This window comes from Ranitomeya variabilis, chromosome 1 (assembly GCF_051348905.1).
Source record: "Ranitomeya variabilis isolate aRanVar5 chromosome 1, aRanVar5.hap1, whole genome shotgun sequence".
In the NCBI taxonomy this organism is placed as follows: domain Eukaryota; kingdom Metazoa; phylum Chordata; class Amphibia; order Anura; family Dendrobatidae; genus Ranitomeya; species Ranitomeya variabilis.
Window position 1 is genome coordinate 1,016,604,218 of NC_135232.1, and position 20,285 is coordinate 1,016,624,502.

Consider the following 20,285-nt stretch of genomic DNA (forward strand, 5'->3'; position numbering starts at 1 on the left):
TGTGATTAGTGTTGAGCATTCCGATACCGCAAGTATCGGGTATCGGCCAATATTTGCGGTATCGGAATTCCGATACCGAGATCCGATACTTTTGTTGTATCGGGAATCGGTATCGCAATCGATATAATGTGTAAAATAAACAATTAAAATAAAAAATATTGATATACTCACCTCTCCGACGCAGCCTGCACCTTACCGAGGGAACCGGCAGCCTTCTTTGCTTAAAATGCGCGCGTTTACTGCCTTTCGTGACGTCACGGCTTCTGATTGGTCGCGTGCCACCCATGTGACCGCGACGGGACCAATCACAAGCCATGACGTAATTTTCAGGTCCTGAATGCCTAATTCTAGGCATTCAGGACCTGAAAATTACGTCACGGTTTGTGATTGGTCGCGTGCCGCCCATGTGACCGCGACGCGACCAATCACAAGCCGTGACGTAATTTTCAGGTCCTGAATGCCTAATTCTAGGCATTCAGGACCTGAAAATTACGTCACGGCTTGTGATTGGTCGCGTCGCGGTCACATGGGCGGCACGCGACCAATCACAAGCCGTGACGTCATGGAAGGCAGTAAACGCGCGCATTGTAAGCAAAGAAGGCAGCCGGTTCCCTTGGTAAGGTGCAGGCTGCGTCGGAGAGGTGAGTATATCAATATTTTTTATTTTAATTCTTTATTTTACACATTAATATGGATCCCAGGGCCTGAAGGAGAGTTTCCTCTCCTTCAGACCCTGGGAACCATCAGGGATACCTTCCGATACTTGAGTCCCATTGACTTGTATTGGTATCGGGTACCGGTATCGGATTAGATCCGATACTTTTCCGGTATCGGCCGATACTTTCCGATACCGATACTTTCAAGTATCGGATGGTATCGCTCAACACTAGTTGTGATGTTTTCACACCAGTTTCCTGAAGCTCTGTCAAAATAGATGAAGCTGGCCTAGGATGGAAAGGGAACAAGACAACACAGCTCATCTAATTCATGACAAGCTGTGCCAGAAATATTACTACAGTCCTTTACTGGACTAAGATTTGTAGCAGTGCACATTGAGTCTTATGCGGCTTATCAGACACTATTGATTCATTAACAAGAGTGGGCCTTTTAATTAATCAGCAGAGTCTGAATTTAACCTTGCTGTGGAACCATGAGGTCATATAGACCCCAGCGCTGAATGAATTGAAATATTTCTAAAACTGGTCAGTCTCAGAAATTGACCTTCTATGTATTTTCAAGTAACATATTTCTGCTTATGTTGATGATATTTTGAATTTGTTTTTCAATTTTGTTTCAAAGTTATTTTCAATTTTCTGTGTTTGGGACTTTCCTGACCCCAAAGCACCTTTATTGTCTGACATTTTTATTTTTAATATTTTCTGTTTATTCACAGGTTTTGTAATATAATTGTAAATAAACAATGGCTAGACAAACTTTGATGACTCCTGATGAAATATTGGCAGCTTTGGATGCTTCTAGTGATGTCGATACCAATAATGAAGGTAATTTGGAAGATAATTTGAGCTGGGTCGAAAGTGACGCAGATCTCGATGCTGCATCAGATTCAGACAGTGAACAAAGTGCTATTCTGTCTGACACTGGCGACGCTAATTCCTCTGATGGTGAGGACGACGATGATACTTTAGGTGAAATTCTTGGCAAAGATGGCTGTAAGTGGTTGCTACAGCCAAAGACTATTAGACAAACTCCAATCCAAAACATTGTCAAGGCCAAAGGGTTATGGACATCTTGCGGATATGCCCTTAAAACCATTTGAACTTTGTTTCAACAATGCTTTGATTGAAGAAGTCATCAAATGGACGAACCAAAAAATTCAAAGTGCTAAAGTGAAATACAAGACCCAGTCTGGATATTTGTATGACACAAGCATTGACGAGATTCGTGCTCTACTTGGAATTCTACTCTTCTTGGGTGCTTCAAAAAGTGGAAAAGAAAGCACAGCAAGTGTTTGGAAGAAAGATGGCAATGGAAGGCCAACTTGCAAGCAGCTATGAGTCAGAAACTTTTTTTTATTTCTTCTGTATTGCTTGCGCATATACCACTCAAGATCAAAGACGAGACAAGCAAATATGGAATCAAGGTATATGTCACGGCTGATGGAAAGAACTTTTATTCGGTTTCTTTGAAGATTTGCAAACGAGCTGGAACTCATGCTCCAGGATTGCCGATTCCTACCCAAGCTGGATTTGATTCATACAATTGTTGGAACGAACAGAAATGTTACAATGGACAATTACTACACTTTGTTTCCCTTGGCTTTGGAGCTGAAGGCTCGCAGTTTGACTTTGGTTGGCACATTGAAGAAGAACAAAGCTTGTGTCCCTCTAAGCTTTCTGGCTAAAGCCGATCAAGGAACAGTTCAGTATGCTTTTGATCATGCAAACAACTTTAAATTGCTGTCCATTGTGCTGAAGAAGAACAAGAGAGTTGTATTTCTGTCAACCATGCATCACAAAGAAGAGAAGATGAAGAAACCGGAAAAGAAGAAATAAATGCCTTATACAATAGCCAAAAAGGAGGCATTGATAGTCATGATCAAATGTGCAGCTTGTACAGCACTATTAGAAAAACGGTGGCCAATGAGAGTCTTTTATGGAATGATTGACAATGCTGCGGTGAATGCGTATATTATTTTTATTGAAAATGTACCGAATTATGCATCTAAGAATTTGGACAAATGCACTAAGTTTTTGAAGGAAGTCGCAGTTGCACTGATCACTCCATATGCGAGTCAGCGATTAGATGTGCATCAAACGCCAAAGAATGTCAAGCAAATCATCTGCAGCTGTGGAATTTTGCAGGCACTATCAGTTGTTCCAAGTGACACCAGCAGTGTAACAGGGAAGCGCAAATGGTACTATGTGTTAGGTGCCGAGTTCCCGCCGCTGCACAGGGGGAATCTCGAACCACCTTCGTTGCAGTCTCCCATTCTTCTCCAGCCACAGTGGAGCCTGCTCAGCAGAGATGTTGGTCCCAGCATCTGGCTCAGGCAGATACTGTGCACTTGTTTACTGCTGCCCTTCCAGGCTCAGCCATTGTAACCAGCACTGTTCAGCGGTGACGAGCAGACGCTCCTGGGACTAAGTCCTGCTTTTCCTCTACTGAGCTTGCCCAAGGGACGACCTCTCATTGGAGGTCAGGGTTCACATACTCAGGTCCTGTAGAAGCTCCTATTGGACCACTAGGAAGGTCCCGGAGAACCTCCTCTATAAAAGGTTTGCATGGCCGCACGGCCATGCGCTAGTATAAACTTGATTATGTGTGTGTGTAGATGAATGTCTGTCCATGGATGAAAGCTTCTTAATCATTCCCATTCTTAGTGTTGTTGACTGCTCACGAATGGTGGAAGCTATTAAGTGCCCAACAGTGCTACTTGCACACCTAGCACACGTTACAGTGCCTTTTGCAGTGCCCGCTTATACGGCACCGTGCGCAATCAGTGCGCTTTCCTGACAGCATGTCAGTGTAGGGTGGGAATTCCAGCTTGGACTCTGCATCTGACTCGGGGCGTCCTCAGGTGTGAGCTCAAAAGCCACCGAGGGACAGAGCGAGTCCAATCACTAGATTAGTGGGAGTGATTCATAGGGATCCCACTAGTGTCTTGCAGCTGCACCCTGTGTCTGTTAACAGGGAGAAGCGAATTTTGGCGGCTCTGTGAAGCCATTACTCAGCAGCAGGTACCATCTCTGCATGGTGGACCCCGGGCTGTGAATGCACCTCATATCTACCTCTTTATTATTTGGTGCATTCCGCTAGCCCTAACACTATGTTTGTCCTCGATCGAAGGACAAAAAGACCAGATTTGTTTGCAATGACTGCAAGAAGTTCAATTGTGAAGAACATGACACTAAGACGTGCAGTGAATGCAAGGGCTAAATTTATTGCTAGATCATTCGTTGTCATTATGTTTTTACTAAAATCCACACAGTTGCAGTTATTGTGCATTTTTTTAATTGAATTTGAATGCTTTTCGTTATTGATAAAGCATTTTAGCATAAATTTCAGTTTGTGTTTGATGATGACAAATAAATCACTTCAAAGTTACATTTGACTTCATAACTGTGGTCTGAAATGATGACAGAATAAAACTTGATTATTCTGAACAGCCAGCATCTTTATTTTAATGAAATATGACGATTTTGAGCCTGGGGTCATATAGACCCCATGGTACCAAAGCAGTGATTTTTTTCATGGTTCTAAAGCAAGGTTAACACTCTCCCTCATCATGACCTGAATTGTTCACACAGGTCTTGATGAATTAGAGCCATTACATTAGATGCCTCTCCATTACTAAGCCATGATCCTGATGTCACAGGACAATACAAAGGTGACATGAACCCCACAAATATGAACTCCCAATTGCCACTGCCCTGGGTCAAGTAGGAAGAGCTGGGCAAAGCAACAAAGTTGGCACATCTAATAGATGCACCTTTTCAAGATGGCTGAAGGCTGCTATTTTAAGGCTGGGGGTGGCAGTATCTTACCTGAGAATGTCAGCCACCCAGTTGTCTGCTTTAGCTTGGCTGTTTGTCAAAAGTGGATTGGACCCCTAGTCATTTTTTAAATTAGTTACTTAAATAATTTTAAAAAATGGTGTGAGGACCCCTCTATTGCTAAAGCGGACAGCAGAAGGTTGCTACAAATTAGAAAATAGCCGACAGCACATCAGATATGAGGATGCAAGTCCTAGCTCCACTGGACCCAATGGAAAAATGCATACCAAAAAGAAATGAAGGACAGCATCCGATCCGTGTGAAATATCAGAAAGTTCTTTATTGTGCCAGATGCAATGTTTCAACCCACAAAGGTCATTTTCAAGCATGAAAAAGACCTTTGTGGGTTGAAACGTTGCATCTGGCACAATAAAGAACTTTCTGATATTTCACCTGGATCGGATGCTGTCCTTCATTTCTTTTTAGGTGAAGGTTGCTGTCAGTTTTGCCTTTTCATTAGAAAAGGGCCCGATTCATCAATCCATTCATGCCAGAATTCCTGTGTAAAAGCTTTTAACAATTTCAAAATGCTGGTGAATAGTGTTGAGCATTCCGATACCGCAAGTATCGGGTATCGGCCGATACTTGCGGTATCGGAATTCCGATACCGAGATCCGATACTTTTGTGGTATCGGGAATCGGAATCGGAAGTTTCCAGTGTATGGTTCCCAGGGTCTGAAGGAGAGGAAACTCTCCTTCAGGCCCTGGGATCCATATGAATGTGTAAAATAAAGAATTAAAATAAAAAATATTGATATACTCACCTGTCCGGAGGCCCCTGGACATCACCGCTGGTAACCGGCAGCGACCAATCACAAGCCGCGACGTCATCCCTCAGGTCCTAAATTCCCTTCTGATTGGTCGTGTGGCGGTCACATGAGCGGCACGCGACCAATCAGAAGCCGTGACGTCATGGATGGTGCTGAACGTGCTCATTTTAAGCAAAGAAGGCTGCCGGTTCACAGCGGTAAGGTCCAGGCTGCGTCGGAGAGGTGAGTATATCAATATTTTTTATTTTAATTCTTTATTTTACACATTAATATGGATCCCAGGGCCTGAAGGAGAGTTTCCTCCCCTTCAGACCCTGGGAACCATCAGGGATACCTTCCGATACTTGAGTCCCATTGACTTGTATTGGTATCGGGTATCGGTATCGGATCAGATCCGATACTTTGCCGGTATCGGCCGATACTTTCCGATACCGATACTTTCAAGTATCGGATGGTATCGCTCAACACTACTGGTGAAACCTTTTGTGACTTTTGACTTTTCACATCAGTTTTTCCCAGTTCCGCTAAAATAAGCAGAATTGAAGAAGGACAAGGGCTTGTTGACGAGACACCACATCTTATCTATTTAATGATAAGCTGTGGCATTCTCTACATCAGAAATTTCCGGCATGGCTTCCGGCTCAGTCAGTGTCAGGAAGCGGACGCTGGGGGACGCGCTGGTGAGTATGTGCTGTTTGTTTTTTTAACTTTTACGCTGGTAACCAGGGTAAACATCGGGTTACTAAGCGCGGCCCTGCGCTTAGCAACCCGATGCTTACCCTGGTTACCCGGGGATCTCGGCATCATTGGTCGCTGGAGAGCGGTCTGTGTGACAGCTCTCCAGCGACCAAACAGCGACGCTGCAGCGATCGGCATCGCTGTCGCTATCGCTGCAGCGTCGCTTAATGTGACGGTACCTTTAGGCACATTGCGCCCTAACACATACTCTTTCTCTCTTGCTTCAGATTTTCTGCTGCAATGGCCAGAAAACTGTATGATTCATCTAAACCCCTTCATTTAGAAGAAATGAAGATTTTTTTGTTAGAAGATGATGAGGAAGAACCAGCAGTAACTGAGGATTTAGAGGAATCTAGTGACATTTCATCTGAAGATGAGGTAGCAGAATGTAACACTGATTCTGGAACAGAGCAGGATGGTGATGACACTGATATAGAGGAAACAGACACAGATCTAGCTTATTATTTGGGCAAAGATAAAAATACAAAGTGGAACAAAAAGGCACCCAAGAACAAACAGCGCAGAGAATCCCACAATATTATTACACACCTTCCTGGAGTTATTGGAAGTGCTAGAAAAGCTAAAACTGCAGTGGAATGTTGGAGTAATCTAATTACAGATAGCATGTTGGAAACTATTGTTCGGTTCACTAACCAGTATATTGACACAATCAAAGAGCAATTCTCCAGAGAGAGGGACATCAAAAACACTGATGTGATTGAACTCAAGGCATTTATTGGCTTGTTATACCTAGCTGGTGCTTTCAGAGCAAATAGGCAAAGTTTGGAGGAGCTGTGGGGGACAGACGGTGATGGCATCGAAAAATTCAGCCTTGTGATGAATCTGAAACGATTCAAAGTCCTGATCCGTTGCCTCCGTTTCGATGATCGAAGTACCCGGACAGAACGAAAAGGTTATGACTGGCTTGCACCAATTCGGGACATATTTCAACAATTTATTATGAATTGTCAAAAAAGCTATTGCCCGGGGCAAAACCTCACTATTGATGAGATGCTTCCAGGTTTCCGTGGAAGATGTGGTTTTCGGCAATATATACCATCGAAGCCAAACAAATATGGAATTAAAATTTTTGCCATGGTTGATGCAAGGATGATGTACACTATGAACATGGAAGTTTATTGTGGAAGACAGCCACCAGGTCCTTTCAATGTGAGCAACAAGCCTAGTGATGTGGTAAAGAGAATTGCTGAGCCAATGTTTGGATCTGGTCGAAATATCACTGCTGACAACTGGTTTACTGACTTTGATCTGATTGATTTTTTAAAAACGAAAAAGCTGTCATATGTTGGAACTGTTAGAAAAAACAAAAGGCAGTTGCCGCCAGATTTTCTATATACAAAAGGCAAACAACAGTATAGCACTATGTTTGGGTTCAGTAATGGAAAGATTTTAGTTTCTTACATCCCACGCGAGAGGAAAAATGTGATTTTGGTCTCTTCATTACATAATGATTACACCATTGATCCAGAGTCTGGGGAGCTAAGGAAACCAGAAATCATAACTTTTTATAATTTGACCAAAAGCGGCGTTGACACTGCTGACCAAATGTGTGGCAATTTCAATGTAAGTCGAAATACCAAATGCTGGCCGATGGTAATCTTCTTTACAATGCTGAATGTGGGTGGCATCAACTCACAAGTAATTTACCTCGGTAATGAACTTAAACAAATGCGCAGAAGAATGTACCTAAAACAATTGGCTAATGAACTGGTGAGTGGAGAGCTAAGCCTAAGAAGTACAAAGACGGTTGGAATGCCCCTTGCCCTGCAACACCGGTTGAAGAGATATCGTCCCAAGGACGTTCCAGAACAAACACCGACTCTATCACCTTCTAAAAGACGCAGTTGTACTACCTGCTCATTTGTATCTGGTTTCAGAAGGCTTTCTAAATATGACTGCAAAATATGTAAAGAATCAATCTGCCTTTCCCATGCAACTTTCGTCTGCCAGCCTTGCTTTTCTAAGTGTACCTGTGCTGCTTCTGCTGCAATTGAAACCACTGAAGATGAGTAGAAAATAATTAAGTAACATCTAAGTGCAATATCCTTTAAGTTTTTTTCCATAATTTTATATTTAAGCAATAGTTAAGTAAAGATAACTGGAGCCTATTTGGCGGTACTACTGAAAAGTGGTACTTTTAGTTTTAATAAGTTTATGGTTAATAAATGGGTTTTTTTGCATCTGATTTGGTGTAATCTCTTTTAATACATTCCTATGAAGTCACTGACTACTTATATAGTCCTGAAATTGAAATATGTAGCTACTATAGGTGGTTTTCTGACCTGTGCTTGTCAGGCACATTGTGCCTGAACTGACGAGAATCTATATTGCGCCTGACGGAGGGTTAATTATTCTATTTAAGCATGTGCTTCACATATATATCTACTTATTGTGCCTTTCAGAATCATTGTTTACCTATTTGTATATTTTTGTAATTTCATTGTCACTCTGGTGATAGTGCCATCTCTGCACATTCTCTTTTAAATCATTATTTCTTTTAAAAAGTGTAACTTTTCTGTATGGTTTTTGTTATTATCATGGCTTAGTTTAAAGAATTTATCCACTGTCCTGTTGCTCCATAGTTGGTTTCTCTGTCTGCTGGGCTCTTGCCTTTCCTTCCCTGTCCAAATGCTGATGGTTCAAATTGTCTTTGTTCCACTTTTTTGATTTCCTTTTCTCCAGGTGTTTTTCATTTTCCCATTTTGGTCTGCCTTATCACATTCTGGGTTGGGTTTTTTATGTATACCATTCACTGTACTAACTTGCTGGCTATACCTCTGGATGAATTGGGTTTAGGAGGTACATTCATTCAGTCCAGGGGGTTTACCTTGCATGGTAAACACCAGTTGAATTCCTGCAGTGAGTCTTCCCAGTCCCTTTTCCTTTCAATTCATTAGGAGGTAATTCTTGTTCAGTTTATTTTTGGATCTCCTTAGATTTCCCTCTCTACCTTATATGAACATGTTTTTATTTCCTCTCTCTTGGTTTTCATATCTTCCTGCATATTTTCCTTTCCTCTTCTTGGCAGTGTGTTGCGGCCTCCCCTATGGTTTCTCACGAGGTGTGAGAAGCAACTTGATGGCTTTTAGGCAGCCACGTCTGAAATGGTGTTGTTGAGTTTTGCAGCTGGGGACTTTTTAGTCTGTACAGGGAACAGTTTGGCGTGGGTGTGGTATCTCACCGTAGTAACTTTCCCTTTTTCCATTACCCATAATTAATTGAGTGTTATCTTCGTAACAGTTATCTTGTATCTCGTACCACTTTAATTGTAGGTGTCTCTTGCCTGCTACGCATAAGATGAGGAAGAATTTCAATAATTAAATAAAGCAATGTAAAAGTTGCACTGAATGGCAAATGCAGTGAAATGATGAAAAAAATTCAACTCTGCCATTGTTTTTTGAGGTTTATTTTTGCTGCATTAATTGTTGCTGTAAAAATCACCTGGAAACAAATATGGTTCTCCAGTTCAGTATTATTACAGGCATATAAAATGTGTAGAGTTCTTTTTACTAATTTTTGAAGGTTACAAAATTCAGAATTATGCAAAAAAATGGTCTATGCCAACATTTGTTGTCTGTTGTCTGTTTTGTTTATACAAATTTGGGGGTGCATTGTTTGTATTTATCACTTTTTATAGCATTTTTTTGTACTATTGCAGTAAGTAAAACAAACAAACAGTGTTTTCATTTTTCAAATGTAGTGTTTTCATTGTTTCCTTTTTTTGTTCCCAGTAATATACGCTAACCGCGCACTAGTTGTTTTCTGCAGGTTGTGACCTGCCAGATTGCTCTACTGTTTGCTGGCCAATCCAGAAGTGACAAATCAATGTAAGTCTTTGAGAGCCAGAACAAATCCAGAATAAGGCACTCATTGACTTAGAGCTTGTGACCATTTTCTTTGACTTCTGGTCTGACAGAAGTTGCAGTCAAAAGGTGGTTGATCAGGACAATGATCAGTGTCAAAAAGAGCAGACGACAGTGGCTCGTTATATTACAATGGTCAGGGAACTTACATTAGTAGCACTACTCCAGTGGTGGAATTAAAAATATAATCTTGTGGTGGAGCTTTAACACTGCAGAGGACAATGAATATTTCAAGTTGCTTGTCAATATGCAGATTTGAGCAATAAGATCTTCTCCATTGTGGTAGAAGCATTATGTTGGCAATAGCTATATCTTTATCATTATGGGTTTTCAAAATAAAAATAAACCCATGCAAATGTAATAAGACAATTCAAATATCATGATAATGTTATCACTGGACAAATTAGACTCCAAAACATATTGCTAGTTTTTCAAAAATACATTGCAATTAACAAAGAAAACTGATCTTTACTACATCTTAAATTGTTGATACACAAAAGAGATAAATCAATTGGCATATGGATATCATAGAGCTGTGAAAGACAAACATACAAATGAAGTACGGAAGACATATAAATAGCATGCAGATTAAAAATCTTTTTTTTTTTCTGGATGAAAAACAATTGATTTTACATATGCTCATCTGAACAAGGCCTAATGGAATCTTCCCATGGTGAACATGCAGTCTGATTTGCGTATTTCAAACTTAGTGCATGCAAATACAACAAAATGTTTAATAGATTCCCATTAATGACTAAGCCACAAATGTAATGCCCAGGGAGTTATACTGTTTTATAATGTAAACATAGATAATCAGAGGTCATTTCCAATTAATTTCTTAAATTACTTTAAATACACTGATTTAGATTGCAATTTCCTTTAATGTATTAGAGAAAAATCCAAATTATCCGCATTTCATTGTAGTTATATTTCACAAACTATATTCATGTATTATATTCACTGTTTCCATTTTATAGTAAATTTTTGTGTGTAGCGGCATTAATGTTACTAATTATATGTTTTAGAGTTGATATCCTATTCATATTATAAGAATATGAAAATATTATAAGTAGTGTTGAGCGATACCTTCCGATACTTGAAAGTATCGGTATCGGATAGTATCGGCCGATACCCGAAAAATATCGGATATCGCCGATACCGATATCTGATACCAATACAAGTCAATGGGACTCAAGTATCGGAAGGTATCCTGGATGGTTCCCAGGGTCTGAAGGAGAGGAAACTCTCCTTCAGGCTCTGGGATCCATATTCATGTAAAAAATAAAGAATTAAAATAAAAAATATGGATATACTCACCCCTCCGGCGGCCCCTGGACCTTACCGATGTAACCGGCCCCCTCCGTTCCTAAGAATGAGCAGTTTAGGACCTGCGATGACTTGTGATTGGTCGCGTGCCGCTCATGTGACCGCTCACGCGACCAATCACAGGCCACGACGTCATCGCAGGTCCTAAACTGCTCATTCTTAGGAATGGAGGGGGCCGGTTACATCGGTAAGGTCCAGGGGCCGCCGGAGGGGTGAGTATATCCATATTTTTTATTTTAATTCTTTATTTTTTACATGAATATGGATCCCAGGGCCTGAAGGAGAGTCTCCTCTCCTCCAGACCCTGGGAACCATACACTGGGAACTTCCGATTCCAATTTCCGATACCTCAAAAGTATCGGAACTCGATATCGGAATTCCGATACCGCAAGTATCGGCCAATACCCGATACTTGCGGTATCAGAATGCTCAACACTAATTATAAGAATATGAAAATATTATGATTAAACAAATTTATTTTACAAATCTGGATAATCATTTTCTTGCTGTTATGATTTTAATACATAACAGAAAGTTAAAAAAATCGCTAAATCCCTCTTTTTAAAATTGGATTTTGCCATTACAATAAAAGCAGCATTGCAGTCAAAATCCTTTAATTGCAAACTATTTAATAAAAATGTACCCTTCTCTATTGAAATATACAATTTCAGAAAATAATATAAATTCTATTTTGGGTATTAGTTTCACCCATGTTCATTTCTCACATAACTGTAGTATTCTTAATTGTCTCACTTGTTGTTATATATACCTTTCATTAGCATCATCAAAAAAAAAAGCATTTTTCTATCACCTACCAAGTACAGGGTTAATATACTGTGTTAGCCTGCTCCATACACCCACTTCTGTCTTGAGCTGTACATGTAGGTCACATGTCGTGAAGGGGTTAAAACCTTAAAAGTATTCTCCAGTGATGACCAGTTGGAAGTTGACCACTGGAACCCATATCACATTGTAGAATAGAACACTGTTATACCCAATGAGATGCTTTTATCCTCTTTAGCAAAGAGTGCCAGTGGGCATAACCAACTGCTTTCACTACCTATGGGGCTACTGAGCCAACAGAATTTTATTGAAGTCCCATAGAGAATGAATGGTGCTGTCATTGGGCTTTTACACTGAAACTTCATGTTAAGGTTAATTTCTTGGCATTGCTGTATAGAGGAGGAGCAGCATGGCTGACTTGATGCAAAGCCTGATATTTGCAGGAGAGTCTCTCAGATGCTGTGCCAAACTGTAACAAAAGGCCTCCTCCCCATTATCTAGCACAGTCAATGATGGATATTTGATGACTCGACTACCTATGTTCTGTCATGTGGTCCAGGCTCCCGCCTTCAGCATGCTCGTCAGGGTATAGGTGCCACTTAGGGTGAGGTGTCAAGTATCAAGATGGGGCTGCTGCTCTGTGCCTCAACCTCATGTTCGGGGTCTCTTGTTGGGTCAGCCAATGGTCCTGATTCCACCTTTGGTGGGTCCACTACCTTGGACTCAGATGATATTTGCCTGTCCCTTAAGTTGGTATCAGTTCCGTGATGAAAATTTTGCATGATAAGATAAACAAGATTAGGTTAAAAATTAACCCCTTTCATTTTTGCGTTTTTGTTTTTTGCTCCCTTTCTTCCCACAGCTATAACTTTTATATTTTTTGGTCATTATGGCCATTTGAGGGCTTGCTTTTTGCAAGACGAGTTGTACTTTTGAATGACACCATTGGTTTTAACATATTGTGTACTGAAAAATGGGGAAAAAAATTCCAAGAGTGGTGAAATTGCAAAAAAAGTGCAATTCCACAATTGTTTTTTGTTTAGCTTTTTTACTATGTTCACTAAATGCTAAAACTAACCTGCCTTTATGATTCTCCAGGTCATTATGAGTTCATACACACCAAACATGTTTTACACTTTTTTGCACTTTAACCGCAATTTGAATTTTTTCCATTTTTGAGTACACAATATGGTTAAAACCAATGGTGTCTTTAAAATGTACAACTTGTCCCACAAAAAACAAGCCCTCACATGGCCATATTGACAGAAAAATAAAAAAAGTTATGGCTCTGGGAATAAGGGGAGTGAAAGGGGTTAACGAAGGGGCTAACGGGTTAACAGCTGCGGCAGGAAAGTGATTCCTGTCCCTGCTAGCAGCACATGTCAGCTGTTCAAAACAGCTGATATGTGCCAGACGACATATGGGCTCAATACCATAGCCCACATCAAAGGGAAGGTGTTCGACATTGGAGTATTATTACACCCAATGTCGGAAAGGGGATAAAGTCATTTTAAAAAATGCATAAAGGTTTGAACTGACAGTCTCAGATATATGATAGGTGCAAGGAAATTCTGCTTATCCATGTACAGACTTTTGCCAGTCTCTTCTGAACTGATCCCTTCAGCTGTGCCATCTTCTTGTCCATCGTTCACTGGAATGATTAGATGACAAAAAATCTAAGATCCTGATTCAAAGAAACACGTAAATAACACATGGGTAGGGTTTTACCCTTCAGCAAGTGAGTATGTGGTTTTTGATACAATCTGAAATACAGGAGTCAGATTTTTTTGTGGAGTCTTTGTTTAAGACCAAATTCACAATGCCAGTTCTAGGAGTCCCGAGGCAAAAAATTATGACATGTCACTTTTTGCCAAATTGCAATCTCAACCACAAATAAAGATAGATAGCAGTAGGTAGTAATTTAGTCATATATATAAACTCTCTGCTTTCTAAAATCCCGGAGTGTCTATCAGCCATATCCTCCTTCTTCTCCTCTCACTTCCTCAAACTCAATGTGGACAAATCTGAACTCATCATCTTTCCTCCATCTCATAGATCTTCCTTACCTGACCTATCTATCGCAATTAACGACATCACGCTTTCCCCCTTACCAGAAGTCTGCTGCCTCGGAGTAACCCTTGACTCTGCCCTGTCCTTCAAACTGCTCATCCAAGCTCTTTCCACCTTCTGTTACCTCCAGCTCATAAATATCTCCAGAATCCGTCCTTTCCTCAACTGTCAATTTACTAAAATGCTTGTGCATGCACTCATCATCTCCCGCCTTTACTACTGCAACATCCTTTTCTGTGGCCTCCCTGCTAACACCCTTGCACCTCTCCAGTCCATCCTTAACTCTGCTGCCCGACTAATTCATCAGTCTCCTCGCTACTACTCTGCTTCCCCTCTCTGCAAATCACTTCACTGGCTCCTATTCCCTCAGCGTATCCAGTTCAAATGACTAATACTGACCTACAAAGCCATCCATAACCTGACTCCTCCATATATCTCTAAACTAAATTCCCAATATCTTCCCTCACGTAATCTCCGGTCCTCCACACTTATCCACTCCTCACCCAACCGCCTCCAAGACTTCTCCAGAATATCCCCCATCCTCTGGAATTCTTTGCCCCAACACATCCGGCTATCAACCACATTCGGAACCTTCAGATGGAGCCTGAAAACCCACTTCTTCAGGAAAGCCTACAGCCTGCACTGACCCCACTGCCTCCTCACCATTACTGAAGCTACCGCCCCTCCAACACTGGTGCTCCTACAACCCTCAATCTATTGTTTTCATCCTCACCATCCTGTAGAATGTATGCCCGCAAGGCCAGGGTCGTCACCCCTCTGTATCAGTCTGTAATTGTTAGTTTGCTTACTGTAAGTGATATCTGTAATTTCTATGTAACCTCTTCTCATGTACAGCACCATGGAATCAATGGTGCTATATAAATAATAATAATAATAATTCAACATTACGTACAAAGAAGTTATGAAAGGAAAAAAAAAATAAAGTTTTCGGAAAACTTATCTGGCCAATAACAAAAAATAATAAATTTGTGGATATATTTAGATTTCTGTGGGAAAAATGTGATTTTTCATTTTTACTCGTCTACGTTATAAATGTCTGTGAGTCTGGGGGTGCGAAGTGCTCACCTCACATCTAGATATATTATAAATCCTTTATGGGTCAAGTTTCCATAATGGGTTCACTATTGGGGGGTTTCCACTGTTTAGGGACATAACAAACTCTCCAGATGCGATTTTCATGTTCAAAAAGTCAAACAGTGCTCCTTCCATTCTGAGCCCTGTCATGCGCCCAAACAGTAGTTTTCCCCTTCCCCCACTTATGGAGTATTGGCATACTCAGGAGAAATTACACAAGGAATTTTGGTATCCATTTTGTTCTGTTACCCTTGTGAAAAAAAAACTTTGGGCTAAAATTTAATTTTTGTAAAAAAAGGGAAATGCTTATTTTTTTCCTTCACATTGCTTTAGTTGCTGTGATGCACCTAAAGAGTTAATAAACTTTTTGAATGTGGTTTTCAGGACTTTGAGGGCTGCATGTTTTTCAGAATGGTGTCACTTTTGAGTATTTTCTTTCATATAGGCCCCCCACAGTCACCTCAAATGTGATGTGGCCCCTAAAAAAAGATTTTGTAAATTTTGGTGTAAAAATGAGAAATTGCTGACGAATAGTGCTGAGCATTCCGATACCGCAAGTATCGGGTATCGGCCGATACTTGCGGTATCGGAATTCCGATACCGAGATCCGATACTTTTGTGGTATCGGGAATCGGTATCGGATCCATATTACTGTGTAAAATAAAGAATTAAAATAAAAAATATTGATATACTCACCTCTCTGGAGGCCCCTGGACATCACCGCTGGTAACCGGCAGCCTTCTTTGCTTAAAATGAGCGCGTTTAGGGCCTTCCATGACGTCACGGCTTCTGATTGGTCGCGTGCCGCTCATGTGACCGCCACGCGACCAATCACAAGCCGTGACGTAATTCTCAGGCCCTAAACTCCTCATTCTAGGAATTTAGGACCTGAGAATGACGTCGCGGCTTGTGATTGGTCGCGTGGCGGTCACATGAGCGGCACGCGACCAATCAGAAGCCATGACGTCATGGAAGGTGCTGAACGCGCTCATTTTAAGCAAAGCAGGCTGCCGGTTAGCAGCGGTAAGGTGCAGGGGCCTCCGGACGGGTGAGTATATCAATATTTTTTATTTTAATTCTTTATTTTACACATTAATATGGATCCCAGGGCCTGAAGGAGAGTTTCCTCTCCTTCAGACCCTGGGAACCATCAGGATACCTTCCGATACTTGGTGTCCCATTGACTTGTATTGGTATCGGGTATCGGTATCGGCGATATCCGATACTTTTCGGGTATCGGCCGATACTATCCGATACCGATACTTTCCAGTATCGGACGGTATCGCTCAACACTACTAATGAATTTTAACCCTTTTAACTTCCTAACAAAAAATTATGTTTAAAAAATGATGCAGATGTAAAGTAGACATGTGGGAAATGTTATTTATTAATGATCATCAATTTTTTTTACCACTACTATGAAGTAAAATATGTCATGAAAAAACAGTCTGAGAATCACTCGAATCCATGAAAGTGTTCTACAGTTTTTTACCACATAAATTGACACTAGTCAGATTAAAAAAAAATTGTCCCTTTCAATAAGGTCAAAATTGACTCTGTCAATAAAGGGTAAGTGATCCTTTGTGGTCAATAAAAAAACTATCGATATCAGTAAATAAAAAAATTAGAGAATATGAAGGCTACAAAAAAATGAACCCCCCATGTATCACAAATTAAGACACAAAAATTACTTGAATATCTGAACTAAAACATTTTTTTTTACTTTTATTTAAGCTGCAGTTAGCAAAAATAAAGCCCTTTCAGGAATAGAAATAAATTGGTTTGTCTTGAACTGGTGAAATGTGTATTTTCAATGACAACACATATGTGAGACTGTCATCAGCTAGTTTTAGATGGAGAATGAATGGTGAGGTGGCCATGTGTTTTATTTATTTATTGTTTTTGTTATAGAAACCTGTTGGAGGGGAAAAAGGGAAAAATTCTAGCTATTGTGTATATTTTTCTTTTCACACCATAAACAATATGACTAAAATAATGTATTGTCTTTTTTACAGCTTTTAATAATCTAGGCAGTTGCAATTATTTATTGTTTTCTGTGCTGTTTAAAAAAAATACTTTGGTAGATTTGTATTTTATTAAATTTTGTTCCATTTCATTTTTTTAGGGAACTAGAAGCAGCAACATTGCAGTGGTGCACTTTTTGTAAAAAGACCTGACATTCTTTTCAGTGAAGAACATCGACTCGCGCAATCGGTGTCATGGTCAGAGGTAACGTCTATTGCTTGCAGTCTTTATTAGTCTCTGTGAATTACATGTCATGTTGGTTTTTTTTTCTGCTGCCAGCATAGTTATTTTTATACAATGTATACCATGTTGGAAAATATTACTCTCATTTTCACATATGGATCATTACATATGTGGCAATACCAGTTATGTATAAATGTATATATTGTTTGACATAATACTGGATTTCTGAAACTTTTTTTGTGGCCAAATAGAGAGCTTGCAAGTGTAATCCTCTGATCACTCATATTATGTCTGGGTTACAGTGTTTTATTATCTGTCTGTGGTTTACTGACAGGCAAAATATTAGGTATTGGTTATGGCAGGGCATGAAAGGCACATAGGCATGGAAAACCATGAGTACATGCTGTGAATGAGATTTCTGGCCATGGCAATTTATCAAAACTCATTTACAATGTTGCAGTTGTGAACCAATACAATGGCAGAAAAAGCTATCTTCCTCTGTGTGACCACCAGGGCTGGACTGGCCATCTGGCAATTCTGGCAAATTCTAGAAGGGCCTGTCTGGTCATGGGCTGCCTTGTCTGCTATGTTGTTAACAGAATATATGTTCTCAAGACACCCATACTGGTTCATGGAGACAGGGACAACATGGGCCTGTGTGATTTCAAATGCCAGGGCTGAATTTCAGCCCCAGTCCGTACCTGGTGACCACTGAGATGCCACAGGAAACTTTGAATGTGTCATCTCAGATATTATGGGGATATCTCTGAGCCCTGTTATTAGAATGCACTATCATCTATGCACAACTATTATCTGCAAGTGATGGTGAGGAAAAACATTAGTACATGTGCCTTCCGTTAAAGATAATATTATTTCAGTTCACAGTAGTGCCATAATTCCAGTGGCATAATGGCATGCTGCATTTCATTAAAGGGTTAATATGCAAACTGATAATAATGACAAGTAATTGATTTAGGTTATGAGCCTATGTAATGACAGTGCATTTTATCAAAACAGTAAACAAATATAGCTTTGATAGCACTAGATAATGCTAGATACATTTCTCTTGCCGAGCATCAATTCATATGTATTAATTTATCACGGTTTGCTCTGTGCTAGGTTTGTAAATCTTCACAGTGTTAATCTTCAGCAGTTAACTATTATTTTCTCTTGCTGAATATGCTTTTATCTTTGCTGCTTTTATGTGCCTAAATTACCTACATTATTGGACCAGTTGACCATATCATGAAGCGCTGATAATAAGATCCACACTCTGGGCAAAACCGTCAATGAAAAAGACCTGGGTGTATGGGTGGATGACAAACTCATATTCAGTGGCCAGTGTCAGGCAGCTGCTACAAAGGCAAATAAAATAATGGGATGCATTAAAAGAGGCATAGATGCTCATGAGGAGAACATAATTTTACCTCTATACAAGTCACTAGTTCGACCACACTTAGAATACTGTGCACAGTTCTGGTCTCCGGTGTATAAGAAAGACATAGCTGAACTGGAGCGGGTGCAGAGAAGAGCGACCAAGGTTATTAGAGGACTGGGGGGTCTGCCATACCAAGATAGGTTATTACACTTGGGGCTATTTAGTTTGGAAAAACGAAGACTAAGGGGTGATCTTATTTTAATGTATAAATATATGAGGGGACAGTACAAAGACCTTTCTGATGATCTTTTTAATTATAGACCTGAAACAGGGACAAGGGGGCATCCTCTACGTCTGGAGGAAAGAAGGTTTAAGCATAATAACAGACGCGGATTCTTTACTGTAAGAGCAGTGAGACTATGGAACTCTCTGCCGTATGATGTTGTAATGAGTGACTCATTGCTTCAATTTAAGAGGGGACTGGATACCTTTCTGGAAAAGTATAATATTACAGGGTATATATATATTAGATTCCTTGATAAGGCGTTGATCCAGGGAACTAGTCTGATTGCCGTATGTGGAGTCGGGAAGGAATTTTTTTCCCCATGGTGGAGTTACTCTTTGCCACATGGGTTTTTTTTGCCTTCCCCTGGATCAACATGTTAGGGCATGTTAGGTTAGGCTATGGGTTGAACTAGATGGACTTACAGTCTTCCTTCAACCTTAATAACTATGTAATAACTATGTAACTATGTAACATTGTCAAGGACATATTTATATTCTGTGACACATTAGCTCATGTATGTTTTTTCACCTCCTTTCTTTAGAAAATTTTGGAGAAAACAGGTTTCATAAATTATCCATTCATATTCTAATTTATATCATAATAATAATTTTATTTCTATAGCGCCAACATATTCTGCAGCACTGTACATTTTAGAGGGGAATTGTACAGACAAAAGACATTACAGGATCACAATAATCACATAAATCAACAGATACAAAGAGGATTGAAGGCCTTGCTCGCAAGGTTATTCATTCTATGAGGAAATTGGGGAGACACGAAAGGTGGATGGCAGCAATTGCTTTCGTTGTTCGGACCAGCCATAGTGTAAGGATCGGGTGTTCATGTAATGCTCCATGAACCGGTAATCAGCCTGAATATGTAACAGTACAGATACAGAGGGCTATTAAATGCATAAAGTGTGTGAGAACATGATACGAGGAACCTGATTATGGTAAAATTTTGAATGGGCAACACAGGTATATTTTAGATTGATGTGTTGAGGCGGTAGATGTTGTGAATTCCGCTCTTGGGTCCCTCCGGTGGTTGTAAGTGGCACTTTTGTGAGTTCTGCTCTTGGGCTCCCTCCGGTGGTTTTAAGTGGAACTGCTGCTCCTTGGATTTAGTAGTCAGCAGCTGCTTCCACTGATCGTCTTTCTGGCTCGACTATTTATCCTGGCTCTATCCTTCAGCCAGTGCTAGTTGTCAATGGTTCCTGGTTGGATTCACATCTCT

General features: G+C 40.3%; 1 long non-coding RNA gene across 1 annotated transcript in view; it reads left to right on the forward strand.

Annotated features, from left to right (window-relative positions):
• The window catches only part of LOC143783225 (uncharacterized), a 527,869-nt gene extending 510,460 nt beyond the window's left edge, over positions 1–17,409 (forward strand). Inside the window, exon 3 of the long non-coding RNA XR_013217124.1 lies at positions 17,306–17,409. This is a non-coding gene — a long non-coding RNA (uncharacterized LOC143783225). The remainder of the gene's footprint in view (positions 1–17,305) is intronic.
• The last annotated feature ends 2,876 nt before the right edge of the window (positions 17,410–20,285 follow it).